Raw genomic sequence first — 18,096 nt, forward strand, 5'->3', positions numbered from 1 at the left:
GTCTCTGTCTCTTTAATGGCTATAAAAAGGCACTTCACAATGGAGAGCTCCACAAGAAAGATCTCTAGCTTATTGACCATGTAGCCAAGGACAAATTGCCAGGTTTGTCCAGAAGTGACACAAGTATAGGATTTAAAGCTACTCTGAAACTAAATTGAGAGGTGACTGCTGGGAGAAAAAGAGGTCAGTACACACTAATGAAATTTAATTTAGTCACTTTTCTTTTTCTATATACTTTATCTACTAGTAGCTGAAAAAACTGTACAGCAGACCACCTTGCAGTGCTGGACAACAAATCTGCTATTTCCGGTGTGTGGGAGAGCTATTTTCTAGTCTGTTACTGTTACTGTTGCATAAATATATACTATATATATAATTAGTTTATCAGAAGTCTCAAACTAAGAAGTACATGCCAGTGACTCATGGTGCTACTCATCTATGAGGCTGACAGCATTCATGATTTCCTTAGAGTCTTTGGATAACTTAATCAGGCCATTCCTCTTATTTCAAGCCATTATTCTGCAATGAAGTCTGTGCAGTTAATAACAGTTTAGATGTGGAATTAGCAAATAAATAAATATATGTCATCCGCCTGAAAAAAATAAACTTCTCAAAATTAGGCCAAGTTAATAAATATACTGTATATACAAAACTCACCAATTACAGAGTCAAAGAGTGCTGTGCTTACCCAATTTTGCGTTCCAATGTTGTTTCCCCATCTTGAATAATTGTGATGCTGCCAGATTCAAAGAGGGCTTGTTGTGTATTGAGAGCAAATTGATGGTTCTTTTCAAACATAATTCTAAAGCGAGTAAAGAAAATGACAAGGTAATGTGTTCAGTTGCAGCCATGACCTGGTCAGTGTGACAAAAGCCCACATATGGGTTCAAAAAAAGGGAAAAAAGGACACATTATAGTGAGAAGGTGGCCTAATAAAGCTTAGAAATGCATATTGCATAATGTAGGAGAAATGTAAAGCAAAAACATGCTTTAGATATTGTAATGAAGTGCCCACATAGAAACTCAGAACAAAATGTAAGAGACTAGGCTAGAGGCGTAACATTAATGTTTTTATTTGTGAGAGGCTTATATACCATCAAAATGGCAAAAGAGGACAAATAATACACAACAGCTTTAGTAATTTAGTAAAACAAATTTAACAGACTCATTTGTAAAATCTGCTTTTCTCTTAATAAATTTTCCCTGTTTTCGGTTATTGTATTATCAGCAATAAGTTTGAATAGTCTTTCCTTTATTTTGTATTTCATGCCAAGAATGTACTGCTCGTGGATGCCATTTTCTCCTACCCCATCCTCACATTGGCTTTTCATAAGGAAAACCTGTTATGCAGGAATTACAAGATGGAGTGACCAGAAGAGTAAAACCACAAGGCTTAGAGAAGGTTGAGACAGCCATCCTTTGAGCTTCTCTAGTCTTAAGTGGCTTTTTTATCCCGTGGTGCATTTTGACTTTTGATTTGATTTTTGAATTTTGTGTTTTGTCTAGTGCTTTTTTTTAGCTATTTATGATCCTTGATTTTGAATTTGGCTTATCTCTTTACCCATTTGCATTTGTTACTACTCACCTGCCTCTATATGATCCTACGTTTCCTGTTTAGAGTTCCCATTAAAAATGGCTTCAGCTATTCATCATGTTGTGGCTGTGTTTAAGTTGGAGTCCACTTTAGGTTTGCACTACTGGTTGCACATTACAGAGAACTACAGCATAGAATGAAGTTTATAAAGTCTAGCCCAACAGTAAAGCATATATATTACAAACAATGGGAAAAAACTTGGCATGTATTCCGCAGTCCTGGTAAGAAGGAGCTGCACTTGATATTATGAATAGGTCATTTCTTATGATTCTGGTCAGAAGACAACTTTTGGGGATTGGAATCAGACCACCAGCGCAATCAAAGATATGCGTACCACAAATCTGTGGATCTTCACCCATGCCATAGCAGTTGGTTTCCTGTCTCTGCCAGGTTTCCTCCCCTGGGTGTTGTTCAAATTCATGCTTTATCACTCTTTTGTTCATTTTTTTGTGCATCATTCTTTATTTTTGGTTTTGTATATAAGCTGCTTTTGTGTTACTGCCAGTCATCACCTGGAACTGCCCTCCGACTTATACATCTTACACTTTTCATGGTGGTACATTTCAAATATGCTTAGGAGTTTTTGATTAGTTATTAGATTGCTGTTGTGCGTATTGTGATTTATTGGATTTTTCAATCTGTTGCTCTGTCTTTTGACCCCTCTTTGGATTCTTGTATTGGGATTTTCTTCACTTTGGATTGCTCCTTTATCTTCTGCAAGGCTCTATTTATCCAATACCCCGGATGTTTCCACTGGCCTTCTTGAACCTTCCTGAACTTATAAAATGTAAAGGGAATGTTCTAGACATTTGTGAAATTCAAAGCTAAGCATACCTGAGTGACATTTCTCTGTCACTCCCCTATGTTACCCCATCTGTTTTCAGGGTAATTTGCTGCCTACTAAAGTGCAGGTTGCACCCATGACTACCTGTTTGTTGATACAGTGATATTCACATATGTGTGATCATTCACACTTAGGGCAGTGGTCTTTATATGCTGCTTTGCAAAAATTCAGCTTGCTGTAACATTACCTCACATGGAGTAGTGGGGAATTGTATAACTTTGCAAATTATCCCATACGTTTTATGGGATTTAAGTTGGAGTTTGCTGCAAAATTGGAGAAATGCTTGATTTTGACATCCTCAAATCAGAATTTGTATCTTACATGCAATGTTGCACTTTCTTTTCAGCTAACTGTGCATGGCTTATAACAAGTAGATGAAGCAATCACATAGCATACAAAGTTTGTGACAAATATTATTCCATCTCTGTCAAATGAATATCTTTTTATTAGTTCTTTGTTATCCAACATTTCTAAAAGGGGATTTGTGTGCCGAACTCTATGCTGAATGCCATCTTCTGGCATTTAGGCAGAAGTTAGGAGTAGTTTTCTGATAAAATGCTTTTACTCCTAATCCGAAAACTAAGACCAAAATCAAGTCAAGTCAAGTTCAGTGACTTTATTCTAATGCCATCCATATAGTGTTGAAGCATGCAGGGCCACAAAATAACACTCCCCAGGTCAGTGGTGCAACATATACATAAGGTAAAGAACTACTTTAAGTCAAGTCAATTTTATTTATAGAGCACATTTAAAACAACAGCAGTTCACCAAAGTGCTGTACAGTTTCCATAAAATACCAATATGGATGCAATAAATAAATGCTATACTATGAAGAGATAAATAAATCTATTTTGTCACTCACTTTGAGCCGGCCAGGCCTGTTTTCTTACTCTAAGATGCCTTATGAATATCTTTTATGATATCTTTTGACTTGTTGCTAGAGATAAGCAAAAGGGAATATCCTGGAAAAAGGGGCTGCTGACAGGCTTTGCAATAGGAGACAAACTCTATTTTCTCTTATATCGCTATTGGGAGGGCTTCGCTATGTTTTGGATTGAGCTTTTATTAAAAATGAAACAGTACTTTGAAACTATTTTATTTTATATTTATATTTTATTTTATTGTAGTTTGCGTTCTGCTTATGTTGTGTTTGTATATTATGCACAGATGTGGTGATTTTATATTTCTTGTTTCATACACTTTTAATATAATTTAGAATGTTTGATAGACTGCGGTGGGCTGGCTCCCTGTCTGGGGTTTATTTCCTGCCTTGCGCCCTGTGTTGGCTGGGATTGGCTCCAGCAGACCGTCATGACCCTGTAGTTAGGATATAACGGGTTGGATAATGGATGGATGGATGGATGTTTCATAGAGTATTTTAAGTGAGGTATTCTGTTATTATCAGAGAAGGGCTAGCAAAGCTGAGATTTGCAGGGCTCTGTTATTATATTAAAATGTCAGCAGTCATCCTTGGCAGCAGACCTCATCTAACACATTTTTCATCCATTCATTATAAAACCTGCTATATCCTAACTACAGGGTCACGGGAGTTTGCTGGAGCCAATCCCAGCCAACACAGGGTGCAAGGCAGGAAACAAACCCCGGGCAGGGCACCAGCCCACCGCAGTTTGGGGATCAAACAGAGAAATAAAGAAATAAGCAAAAAATGCCTGAATACCAGTCGATTCTGACAGCTTTCTTAACTGTTAGGCTGTGTATGAAAAGTTCTCTTACACAGTTACAGTGCGAGCTAAAAGATCAAGACAGGAACAGACCCATTCGTGAGGCTCCAGTGTTTAACTGCCAGTCAGCCTAACCTTCACGACTTTGTGGATATTGGTGAAACTTGCTATTATTGAGATGTTCTTTTTGACATAGACTTCGTGTCTAATATTGAAAGCAAAACAACTTTGACAAAGACACACTCTGTTTTCCTAAGTAGAATCTTGGCATTCAGTAATTAGAACAACATTAATATAGTCAGATTATAGTTTGTCACATGCAGTTAAGGTGCTGTGTGCTCCATGGCTAACCAATCTGGAACAGTTGTCTCACTAGCAGTCAAGCTTTGGTGGGATGGAAGAAACAAACTGAAAACCCTTAATTTGATGTTGGCTCTTACTGTAGTTGGTTGAGCGCATTATATGCAGGAGTTATACTTATTATCATTTGTTTTCTTTATTTTTCAATCAGTTGGCTGGCTGACAATCTTGCATAGTTCCAAAGATTCAAGATAGCCATGACTTCATGACGGCCATTTTCCTCAAGCATTAAAGTGGGCCTGCTCTGTGATAAGATGGTCACTGTGGTTCAGCGTGCCACAGAAACTGAACGCTTGTCACAGTATAGTGGTATAGATATTTATAGCTTTGCCTGTGTTTTTTTAAATGACTGTAAAGAAAATGGGCACACTTACCCTTGTTATATCTCGGGAGGAGATGAGGCTTCACAGCAGCTCAGTTTTTGCATGTCCCCTGAACATGTGCCTGCTTCATGTAGTGTTGCAGGAAGTGGATGATCATCCGGATGGGCGATGTCCACCACCTGTCGTGGTCTGCCGCTGTTGGAAAAAGAAAAACAGGCAATGTGAGCAGTGCATTGTCTGTGTCTCTCTGCTCTCACCATTGATATGTTCGGTCCATGAACTGCAAGAGCCCAAAGTGTAACACGGTGCCAATTCTCACCACACAGCCTCACTCACAGTCGCCTCTTCTCATCTTTAGATTCTGACATTTTGGCATTCACATTTGCTGCACATTGTTTCTTCATCTACATTTTTCCACTTGTAATTACCATTTATTTATTTTTTTAGTTCCTAATCATATTAGTTTTTTTTGCACTTCATTTAATAAAGAAATGCTCATGCTGATCATGCAAGGTAAATTGGCTGAAGTAAGACCTTGCAGGCTTTTTTTCCCTGTGGGCTTTTAACAACATATGCTATTTCCAGTCAATAGTAAATTCCTCTGTGAGTCAGCAGCACATTTTCTTCATTTTAAAATGTTTTGTTTTTTATTATTAATTTGCGTCATTACTATTTCATTCTATCCATGCACAGCCTAATAGGAACTGAAAATCAAAATGGCAGAGATATAAATGCAAGTCAAGAGAGAACACTAAATATTTGAGATCAGCAGGCAAAATCCAGGGGCAAAGTAAAACTCACTAAACAAACATGGTCAAATCTTTCATTTAAGACATTTTCTCAGGAATAGTATTGTCTTTTTGGGGCTTTTCCTTTACATATATATGGTTTGCATGTGCTCTACACAACACCCATCATAAAGATGGCCACCATGACGCCACACATTACATCATACATAGTCTAATATGCTAGGAGCATGTAGCATCATAGCAACCAACTGCACAAAACGGTGAAGATGGTGACATCACTCATTAAAATAAATAACACAAAAGGCACATTTTCATAGTAATGACTAGCCTCTTAAGGTTAATGGTCAGTATTACAGGGTGTGACTTTACTCTTCAATATTGGACTATTCCACCCGGACATCCACAGCTAAATTGGTAGCTTTGAGGTATGATTGGATGAGCTCTTTGAATGAAGAATCATTCGTTGTAGGTGTGTTGTGATTACCCTGCATAATATACCAAAATGAGTCCTAAGCCTCCAAAAATCTAGGCCCAGGCTTGTTGAGGCCTAGTGTACAAAAGGGGTTTCCACCAAACCTTATGTAGGCCACAGCCTACATAGACACAAAAAGCAACAAAACAATCATTGTAATCTTCAGTAGTAAAAAATGAATAAAGGGAGAGAAACTTATAAAGCCACAAAGAATCAGAAATGTAAATAAATATCAAAAAAGGACCAAAAAGACTGTGCCTAAAAGGCAACCCAGAACAAACAAAAACCAGTTCACTATCCAATAATGAACAATCCATGAACCCAGATGCTTTCATGACATTATTTATAAGCCTTTATTAGTGAAGTACTGAACACTTGAGATCCATGAATTTCATGACTGAGAAACTGAGGGCAACAACCTTCACGTCAGCAGAGCAAGAGGTGCCAGTAGTAGTGTATGAAGATTATCGGAATATCCAAAGAAAAAGGAGCAGCACAGCAGCAGTGGCCAAGTAAAGGAAGATGGAGCAGAGGATCACTGACAGAGTGAATGTGTAAACTAGTGAAATCCGCAAATTGTTTGAGTGGTAAATTATTGAATTGTGCAACATGTACAACTGACGATAATACCTTGCATAAAATGTTATATTTCCTGAAACAAGCATTGTATTCCATTTTTGATGATATCCTAAAAGTGTAAGGCCCATGATGTTATGTTTTCACCATTTATATAGCTGTTCTAGTTCTTACTGTGAGAGATGTGGAACATTATACTGTCTGCATTGGACCCTGCATTGTCCAGTAATGATATACCAAAAGAAACCAAAGGTTAAATATTTTCAAGTATGAATTTTCAAAAGAACACTTGGAAAAGGACCCACTCTTTAAATGTTAGCTATCCCTGTTCAAAACATGTCACCCCACGTATTTGACCTAACCATTTGTTATTATTGTTTATTAATATTATTATCTTAAAAATGGCAAAGAACATACATTTGTATTTGTATGGAGTATATGATATACCTACTTGCACTTCTGTCAGTGTACATTGATGCTGTGTAAAGATTTACTGTTCATATTGTTGCAATGATATCAAAATATTCAGTCTATCAAATGCAACATAGTATAAGGTAACTAAGTTACAACTAACCAAGTTAGTTAGTTACTGTGAGTTTTTTGTATGTTGCAATGGTGAACAAAATAAAAAATTACTTAACTACGTGAACAGTTTCACCGATTCTGCTGTCTGTGCACTATAAAATAGAATAACACAATTGCCTCCTTCATTCACACTCAGTGCTTTGATAAAGATATGTGGACTATGTTGGAAAATCCCATAGAACATTTATTCATTTAGCAAAAATGTTTTCTCAAAGCAACTTACAAGGAAGGAAATCTAGTGGAGCAACTATTTTTCATGATGAGTACCTAAATAAGTGGGAAAATGGGAACTGAATAAGTGTTGTAGAAGCACTATGAAGAACATTAAAAGCCACTGGCCAAATTAACTACTATACAATACACAAAGTAATATTGCCGCCTTATTTGATTACAGTATCCTTGATTGAAACTGCATTAATAAGCATATTACAGTGCTTCACAAACTTGGCCCTAGGGACCCACTGTGGCTGCAGGTTTTTGTTCCAACCAGATTCATTATTAGTGCCAACACCCGATAACACTGATCTCATTTAATTAGCTGGTATTTTTTTTCTCTTATTCTACATTCAGAAAAGCACATCAGCATGATTTTTATATTTGTAAGACATTTACAGATATTTCTGATTTTGCTATATATTTAAATGCTTAATTCTCTTTTGTTGTTTTTGTTATATTTTGCCCTTTCTCTATGCAGTTTTCCCACTTCGTTTTATCTTATTAATGATAATTAAAAATGAGCAGAGCAGACACCCAGGCAAACAACACTGAATCATGAAAGGCTGCAACTACTTTAGCATCAGGATTAATTAAACAATTAGAACACCTGGAAAAGTAGAAAGAAAATCAAGATGAAAATGTTGTTAAAAAGAAAAATAGACATTATTCCCATATAACTGCTTGGTATGTTTACATTTTTTTTTTTTTTTACCAAACTTTTCTAATCTCTATATTGTTCCCAAAACACAGAACTTAGGAAATAACAGTTCACTTAATAAGCCCAAGAGTCCAATTAAAAACAGAAGCTGACTGGAACAAAAACCAGCAGCCACACTTGCAGAAGAGAGGAGTCTTCAGAGGTTTTTTTAAAAGCTAAAGAACTCTGCACTAGAGATGAACATAGCAGCTTTTTCACCAGACAGTCTGTTATCAATTATTATTACTGAGAAATGCTGCCATTGATTAAATTTGATTGCTCTGCCTGTGCTTCTGTGGAATTCTTCTTTGATGATGCATATTTATTGCAGTCTGTGGTTGTGTATGCAGACACCTCTTAAAAGTTAGGCACACTTTTGTGATCACTTTGCTGATATGTGTGGCTTCTCCAATGTTGTGGAGAAAGCTGCAATTACCAACAAAAATACTGCCACTACTACTACTACTACTACTACTACTAATAATAACAAAAATAATAATAATCATCTTCTTCTTCTTTTCGGCTGCTCCCATTAGGGGTTGCCACAGCAGATCATCTTTTTCCATATCTTTCTGTCCTCTGCATCTTGTTCTGTTACACCCATCACCTTCATGTCTTCTTTCAACTCATCCATAAACCTTCTCTTAGGCCCTCGTCTTTTCCTCTTGCCTGAGAGCTCCATTCTTAACATCCTTCTTCCAAAATACTCAGCATCTTTCCAATGCACATGTCCAAACCAATGCAATCTCACCTCTCTTACTTTGTCTCCAAATCGTCTAACCTGAGCTGACCCTCTAATGTACTCATTTCTAATCCTTCCATCCTCGTCACACCCAATGCAAATCTTAAAATCTTTAACTCTGCTACCTCCAGCTCTGTCTCCTGCTTTCTGGTCAGTGCCACCGTCTCCAACCCATATAACATAGCTGGTCTCACTACCGTCCTGTAGACTTTCCCTTTCACTCTTGCTGATACCCGTCTGTCACAAATCACTCCTGCCACTCTTCTCCACCCATTCCACCCTGCCTGCACTCTCTTCTTCACTTCTTTTCCACAATCCCATTACTCTGTACTGTTAATCCCAAGTATTTAAACTCATCCACCTTTGCCAACTCTACTCCCTGCATCCTCACCATTTCACTGACCTTCCTCTCATTTACACACATTTATTCTGTTTTGTTCCTACTGACCTTCATTCCTCTCCTCTCTAGAGCATATCTCCACCTCTCCAGGGTCTCCTCAACCTGCTCCCTACTATCGCTACAGATCACAATGTCATCAGCAAACATCATGGTCCCTGGGGACTCCTGTCTAATCTTATCTGTTAACCTGTCCAACACCATTGCAAATAAGAAAGGGCTCAGAGCCGATCCCTGATGTAATCCCACCTCCACCTTGAATGTATTCGTCACTCCTACGGCATACCTCACCACGGTCATATTCCCCTTGCACATATTCTGTACAACTCTTATATATTTCTCTGCCAGTCTCAACTTCCTCATACAATTCCACAACTCCTCTCGAGGCCCCCTTTCATATGCTTTCTCCAGGTTCTCGAAGATGCAATGCAGCTCCTTCTGGGCTTCTCTAAACTTCTGCATCAACACCCTCAGAGCAAACAGTGCATCTGTGGTGCTCTTTCGTGGCATGAAACCATACTGCTGCTCACTAATCATCTCTCTCTCATTCTCTTCATTTATCAACCTCTCAAAATACTCTTTCCATCTGCTCAACACAGTGGTTCTCAACCTGTGTTGCGGGTCTCCCTAGGGGGGCACAAAGTAACAAAAAGGGGGGGCGCAAAATTGTGAAAAAAAGAAAACAAGAATCAAAAATATGAAAAAAACATCTGTTGAAACCAAAACAAATTAACTTAAACTACATTCTGATACTAGAACAATAAATATAGAGTTAGATAAATGTCGATAAAAGTTAAGTAGGTATAATAAAATATGCATCTACATTTCGGGTTGCAAATATTTAAAGGTTGAGAAACACTGGCTCAACACACTCTCCTTGGTTGTGATTTCCTTGCTCTTTCCATCTTTATCCTTTATCACCCTAACCTGCTGGACATCTTTCCCAGCTCAGTCCCTCTGTCTAGCTAATCGGTACAGGTCCTTTTCTCCCTCCTTAGTGTCTAACCTCTTATACAACTCATCATACGCCTTTTCTTTAGCATTCTCCACCTCTCTCTTCACCTTATGCCTTATCTCCTTGTACTCTTGTGTACTTTCTGCATCTCTCTGACTATCCCACTTCTTCTTTGCTAGCCTCTTCTTCTGTATCCTTTCATGTACTTCCCCATTCCAATACCAAGTTTCCTTTTCCTCCTTCCTCTGTGCAGGTGTCATGTCACCCTTCTTGCTGTCACCCTTACTACTTCTGCTGTAGTAACCTTGCGGTCTTCCTTTTTCAATGTCCATCATTTGATCCTTGGCACTAATCTCATTCTCCTCCTCTTCTTGATCTCCAGCATCATCCTACACACCACCATCCTATGCTGCCTAACTACAATTTCCCCAGCCACCACTTTGCAGTCTTCAATCTCCTTCAGATTGACCCTCCTGCATAGGACATAATCTACCTGTGTGCATCTTCCTCAACTCTTGTAGGTCACTCTATGTTCTTCCCTCTTCATAAAACACATATATTGAAATCCTCTCCAATCACCACTCATCACTTCATCCAACGTACTCCAGAAATCTACTTTCTCATCCATCGCACACACAAATTGCGGTCCATATACACTAATAACATTCATCTTCACACCTTCAATCTCCAGCTTCATAATCATTACTCTGTCTGACACTCTTTTCACCTCCAAAACACTCTTGACATGCTGTTCCTTCAGGATAACTTTTACCCCATTTCTCCTCCTATCTATACTATGATAGAACAATTTGAATCCACCTCCGATCCACTTGGTCTTACTCCACTTCCATACATGCACAATATATCATCTTTTCTTGTCTCCATCACATCAGTTAACTCTCTCCCCTTACCAGTCATACTTACAACATTCACAGTTCCTACTCTCAGTTCCACTCTCTTTGCCTTCCTCCATTGTTGTTCGCATATTGATCTGGCAAAATTCTACACCAGATGCCCTTCCTGACGTAACCACCTACCCACTCCCCGACCCCACCAATTAATCTGGACTTGGGACTGGCACAAAGAAACACACTGGTTTATGCATCCCCTGTGGCTGGGTTACTAATACTACTACTATTAATAATAATCTATACTAATAAAAGGCAAAGCCCTCACTGACTCACTCACTCACTCATCACTAATTCTCCAACTTCCCGTGTAGGTAGAAGGCTGAAATTTGGCAGGCTCATTCCTTACAGCTCACTTACAAAAGTTGGGCAGGTTTCATTTCGAAATTCTACGCGTGATGGTCATAACTGGAAGCTAATTTTCTCCATATAATGTAATGGAGTTGAGCTTGATGGCCATGGGGGGGCGGAGTTTCGGGTGACATCATCACGCCTCCACATAATCACGTGAACTGACTGTCAACACAATATGTAGAAAACCAGGAAGAGCTCCAAAAAGCGCTGAAGAAAACATGCATTATACAATTCAGAAGGCAGCGAAACAATAAGAAGTGAGCGAGTGACACATACTGTACAAGCATATTCATGCCTGCAGCTACTTCGGAAACAAAGCATGGTGTAAACCTAAAGATTAAATTTAGTTCATAAGTTCATAGACAGGCTGCCGCTGGCGTTTGTCATGCCCACGGCTAATGCGGGATACAAGTTTAATGAGAGGACGCAGGGTATAAACAACAGTTTTGATCACTTTCTAACTAAGTTCAAATTGCTGGTCAAAGGCTGTGCTTATGCAAATTCAGAGAGACTGTGTTTGTGGGGGGATTGACAGTTAAGGAGGGTGGAGGAGTCACGTCATCATCTCCCCTCCCATTCACCTCATTTCGCTCTGAGCTGAGCTCATGCTAACGCCGTCTTCCGAAGCAACTTCGTCACACTGCCACCAAATACTCACAGAAAAATCCACAAGTTAATACACACGCTGCCTCTACAGTTTCTCCACACTGAATCCTCCAGGCACTACTTACAAAAGGTTACATTAACAATCGTGTTACGTTATTTTTAAAATGTTTCCTTTTCTTAGCACAAGCACAGCTGAGAAGCTTCGATGCATGTGCTCCATAACGCGTTAAAAAATAATGCATTTAATCACACTTTGCATTACAAGCAACGGGGAACTTTTGTCAATGCATGATTTCCTGGTACACCGATTACATTGATCAGCGGTTCCCGATTCATTTTACCCTTGCACCCCGTTGGTTTGAGAAGAAGTATGAAAAAATATGAGGTTAACTCAGAAAAACAGATCACCAATTCAAGCTTTATGAATAATCGATTCGCCATCAATAATTGTTTTGGTAAAGCCATACTCAGAGTAATCCTCCTTCCATTTTATAATTTTTCCACCACTAGCCATGATTAAATGAACGGTAAAAAAGTAAGAGCAAAAGCGAGGGTGACTTATTTAGGTAGGCATATATATGACAGCAACACTCATGACAATGTCAATCATGTTACGTTATTATTAAAATGTTTCCTTTTCTTTTTCATTACTTCTTTAACACATTACTTCTCCGCTGCGAGGCACGGGTATTTTGCTATATATACAGTATATATATATGAATGACCTCCAAAGAGCGCGGAGACTTTTGATATCGTGAATGTGTCTGCAAAAAGTGGCGTCTCCTGCCCTACAAAACTCAAGCAGCCGGCACGCGCGCATAGCTGTGCCGGCCTTTGAGACGCTGACTGCGCTTCTGCCTTAAGTCAAAGTGAGCACTTTTAATTTTTTTCATCCTCCCCCTGAGCTATAGCCCAGACAAGTGCAAACATGGGATCCCTTTTCTACACCGCGGCAAACTAATATTAAGGCGCTTCGCACTTTCTTTTGCATGTATACGATTATGAGGTCGTCACCTCGGATTATGAAGACACGCACACAAGTGGAGGACTGACAGTGCCATCACAGCCGATTAATGGCAGGGACATCTCAACATACACAAGACCCACCGCGACGGTCCCCAAAAGGTGCTCATATTGTCAGCGAACACATCTCTCTATACTATATAAAAGAAAAAGGCAACTTTCCTTTCTTTACACCTTTTTTCCTTTTATCCCAAACCAAAGCCTTTCTCTCTTAACACTGCAGAGGACACAAAACTAATTTTCTTTAAATGCCGGTAAGGCACATTACCAGAGGCACAAATTTGAGTGTTCACATAGAAAATGTAATTTCTATACCACAGCCGTTGTGTAGCGCCTTTCAAAAGGGAGATGATCCATATACATTTTAGCTGCTGTTAGTACTACTTACCAGTTGTGTTACACAGTCTTTAAAATGTAGTTTACCCACAACCACTCCAGTAGTGCTCAATGTATCTGTACTTCTTAAAACGTTAATGTTTTACTGTTTAATAACATATAGACTATATTTTATTATTTTTCCCTTGCACTCAGTGACCAAAGCTATACACACACATATAGACACATACATATATATATCTGTGTGTATGTTTGTATGTATATATATATATATATATACAGTATATATATATATATATATATATATATATATACACACACACACACAACACACACACTGTATGTGTTACCGCGACAGTGGCTGAAACAACACCTACAAGTCACTTGTGTGCATGGAGGAACCAAGTCGTATCGTTCCGCACAATGTTATATCACCTGGAAGGGGGAGTTAACTAAGTTGATGGTCGCTGTTTTGCCCGAACCCCCCTATCCGGTGATTTTGGGACATGACTGGTCAGAGAAAAACTGCGGTAAGACACACGCCGCTCCCGGGGCCTCATTGGATCTGGTTATGAGGGGGCAAGGCGCCCCTCCCACGGTCTCCACGCCGTGCTCTGGGGCAGGCCCTAGTGGCGCTGGTGCCTCGGGGGACGTTTCCACGGTGATGGACCCTGACCCGGAAGACTCCACCGGGGAAGGGACTAGCCAGGGAACTCTTCCGGGGTCCAGGTCACAGGACCCTCTGGGTAGCTTGGATCACCAATTTCAGTCCACGCCGGCCTCATTTAAGAGGGAGCAGTGGAATGATGATTCCCTGCGGTTTGCCCGGAATGCGGTAGTTCTGCCTAATGGCTTACAAGCCGACGGTTCTACACCATGCGAACCCTTCTTTGTGCTTGAAAATGATCTGCTGTATCGGGTGGCAACCCACGAGGGTGAGGCGTGGAAGTTGCTGCTAGTTCCGCGTACCTTCCGGCGGGAGGTATGCGAATTAGCTCATGCTCACCTCCTTGGCGCCCATCTCGGGGCCGAAAAGACCTTGGAGAGGATCAAGCTCCGTTTTTACTGGCCTGGGATTAACGAGGAGGTCCGGCGCTTCTGTTAATCCTGTCCGGAGTGTCAGACCCGTCAGATTCCCAGGAGGGACCGTGCTCCTCTCGTCCCTATACCCATGATCGACATCCCCTTCGACAGAATAGGGGTCGATTTAGAAGGACCCTTGGAGCTCTCAAGCCGTGGCTATAAATACATATTGGTTATGGTGGATTACGCCACCCGATACCCAGAGGCGGTTCCCCTGCGCTCCGCTAACACAAAAAACATCGCACGGGAATTAGTTAATTTGTTTTCCAGAGTGGGTATACTCAAAGAAGTCCTCACGGACCAGGGTACACCCTTTACCTCGGATACGTTCAGGGAGGTGGCCAGATTACACAGAATAAAGCACCTGAAAGCGTCATTCTATCACCCTCAGACAGACGGATTGGTAGAGAGGTTTAACCAGACGCTTAAGCAGATGCTCCGCAAAGTAGTCAGCGCGGACGGTAGGAACTGGGATCAGCTCCTCCCGCTGGTGCTTTTTGCCTACCGGGAGGTACCTCAGGCCTCTACGGGCTTCTCCCCTTTCGAGTTGTTGTATGGGCGACAACCCCGAGGCATTTTGGATATACTAAAAGAGGGTTGGGAAGCCGAGGCCCTTCCCTCCTCTAACATATTGGAGTATGTGGCGCAACTGCATGACAGGCTCACAAAAATCAGACCCCTCCTAAAAGACCACGTGACTCGTGCGCAGGCAGTGCAGGCCCGGTGTTACAATCGCAACTCCATCCTTCGGGAGTTCCGCCCGGGGGACCGAGTTATGGTGCTCGTTTCTACCTCCCACTCCAAGTTGCTCGCTCACTGGCAAGGGCCATACATGGTTAAGGAGCGAAAAGGGCTGGTCGACTATTTGGTGAAACAACCCAATCGTCGACCAACTGAGAGGATCTACCATGTAAACTTGTTGAAACCCTGGAAAGATCGGGAGGAGCTTCCCGACGCCCCTAGGTCCCTCTCCCTTTTCTCATGCATGACTGCCCTTAACCTCGGTGATGAGCTAAACCCCAAACAATGGCAGGAGTTAATGTATGTGATCCGAGCCATCCCCAAAGTAGTGAGTGAGTAGCCTGGCCGGACCTCGCTGATTGCTCACGACATAGTCACAAACCTCGGTGTAATCGTCCGGGAGAGGCCCTATAGCCTCCCGGAGGCAAAACGCGCTGAAGTGGAATTAGAGGTGCAACGAATGTTAGATATGGGCATTATTGAGGAGAGCCATAGCCCTTGGTCCAGCCCTATCGTTCTCGTTTCCAAGCCAGACGGCTCCTGGAGATTCTGTAACGACTTTAGACGTCTGAACCAGGTCTCCAAATTCGATGCCTACCCGATGTCTCACATTGATGACCTCCTTGAGCGGCTGGGTATGGCTCGATACTTGACTACGCTTGATATGATGAAAGGGTACTGGCAAATTCCCTTAACGGCATCCGCAAAAGAAAAAATGGCCTTTAGCACCCCTAGTGGACACTGGCAATACAAGGTCCTCCCATTTGGGCTGCATGGGGCCCCCGCAACCTTTCAACGTCTGGTGGATAAAGTGCTGAAACCCCACCAGTCCTATAGTGCCGCCTACCTGGATGACGTCGTCATTTATTCCGGCACCTGGGAAGAACATCTATTGCAGGTCTCTGCTGTCCTCACCACACTAGCTAAAGCCGGCCTCCGCATAAATCCTCGAAAGTGTTTTTTTGGCTTGAAGGAGGCCAAGTATTTAGGCTACCTTGTGGGACGAGGACAGGTGAGACCCCAGTGTTCAAAAATTAAAGACATCTTGGAATGGCCCCGTCCGAATACCAAGAGGCAGATGCAAGCTTTCTTGGGGTTAGCGGGGTATTACCGCTGGTTCATGCCCCGTTTCTCCGAAAGGGCCGCACCCTTGACCAATTTAACAAAGAAGGGCGCTCCCTTATAAGTGGTGTGGAATGACAAGGTGGAACACACATTCAGTGACCTTAAGAAGGCCCTTACATCGACACCTGTATTAAAGATGCCTGATTTTGGGCTCCCTTTTATTCTCCAGACCGACACTTCAGACACAGGCCTAGGCGCCGTGTTGAGCCAAAGCGTCGACGGTGTCGAACTCCCCGTGATTTACCTCAGCCGGAAACTGATGGACCAGGAGACCCAGTACGTGGCAGTGGAGAGGGAGGCCTTGGCCATAAAGTGGGCGGTGACCCATCTCCGTTATTACCTGCTGGGTCGCGAATTCACTCTGGTGACTGATCACGCTGCACTTCAGTGGATGTCCCTACATAAAGAGTCGAATCCGCGGGTCACCAGGTGGTTTCTGGATTTACAGCCATATAAGTTCACCGTCACTTATCGTCGGGGCACCCTTCAGGTCAATGCCGATGCCCTCTCTCGTATCCATGACCTCTCTCGACCTGTGCTTTCTTTCAGAAAAAAAGACACTCCGCCGCCATAAGCCGGCTTTGCCCGCAGTACGTTACTTCCGCCCTTCCTCCGCCATCTTGTCCTGACGTCATCGATCCCAGCATCCCTCACGGTTCCTTCCCAGCACTCCTCCCTAAATAAAATGGCCGCCGACGCCATGTTTCGGCGTCGCACATATGAACAGTTTAGTTTATATTTTGACCTGCATTTTCTTTTTTTATTGTGGAGCATCTAAAATATACGGGGCCGGAAAACCCCAAACCTTTATGTTGTGTCCTTCTCCGTCTTTTACAATATATATATATTGTGGCCCCCGGCCGGGGCGGGAGCCCGGCCGGGACGCCCAGGAGGACGTGAGGAGGGCTTGTGCCTCCTCCAGACCGCGAGGGGGCGTCCGTCCTGGTTCTGTTGGGGGCCACGGGTTGAGGGCATGGAAGCCCTTCCCTGTAGGGGCCCGTGGTCACCGCCAGGCGGCGCCCCGATGCCGGTTTATCCCGTGCGGTTGCCGGTTGGGGCTGGAGCCCGGCCGGGGCGCCTTGGAGGACCGGAGGAGGGCGAGTGCCTCCTCCAGACGGAGTGGGCGTCCGTCCTGGTTAGGCAGGGGCCTCGGGTACAGGGCTTTGAAGCCCAGCCCTGTAGGGACCCGTGGCCACCGCCAGGCGGCGCCCCGGTGCCTAATTATCCCGGGGAAGACTTTGTGTGGCGCCCGGAGAGCTGCCAGGAAGGCAGCCGACACTTCCGCCACGCTGGGGCGTGGCCAAGGAACAGATGGCGGAAGCACCTGGGGCTCATCCGGGGCATTATTTAAGGGGCCGCCTCCCTCCAGTCATGGGTGGAAGTCGGGAGGCAGAAGGACTGAGCTGGAGAGCGAGGACAGGAGGCGGCCAGGAAGCAAGGCACAGGACTGTGGGCCCTGGACTTGGGGGAATCAGTGCAGAAGGCACTGGGGTTTTGTGAGTGCACGTGACTGTTTGTAGTGTTGTAAATAGAGTAAATAAAGTGTGTTGGGTGCAAAATATGATGTCCGTCTGTCTGTGCCGGGGCCAGCGTTCACAATATATATATATATATATACACACACACACACATACATACATACACACACACACACACACATACATACATACACACACACAAATTATATATATGTGTGTATATATATATGATGTAGATAGGTGTGTATAT

General features: G+C 42.4%; 1 long non-coding RNA gene across 1 annotated transcript in view; it reads right to left on the bottom strand.

Moving 5' to 3' along the window:
* Positions 1-739: 739 nt before the first annotated feature.
* Positions 740-18,096, bottom strand: part of LOC120526814 — a 56,422-nt gene continuing 39,065 nt past the window's right edge. Inside the window, exons 4-5 of the long non-coding RNA XR_005633170.1 lie at positions 4,855-4,998; positions 740-802 (exon numbers count right to left, since the gene is read on the bottom strand). This is a non-coding gene — a long non-coding RNA (uncharacterized LOC120526814). The remainder of the gene's footprint in view (positions 803-4,854; positions 4,999-18,096) is intronic.

Source organism: Polypterus senegalus, chromosome 3 (genome assembly GCF_016835505.1).
Source record: "Polypterus senegalus isolate Bchr_013 chromosome 3, ASM1683550v1, whole genome shotgun sequence".
Classification (NCBI taxonomy): domain Eukaryota; kingdom Metazoa; phylum Chordata; class Cladistia; order Polypteriformes; family Polypteridae; genus Polypterus; species Polypterus senegalus.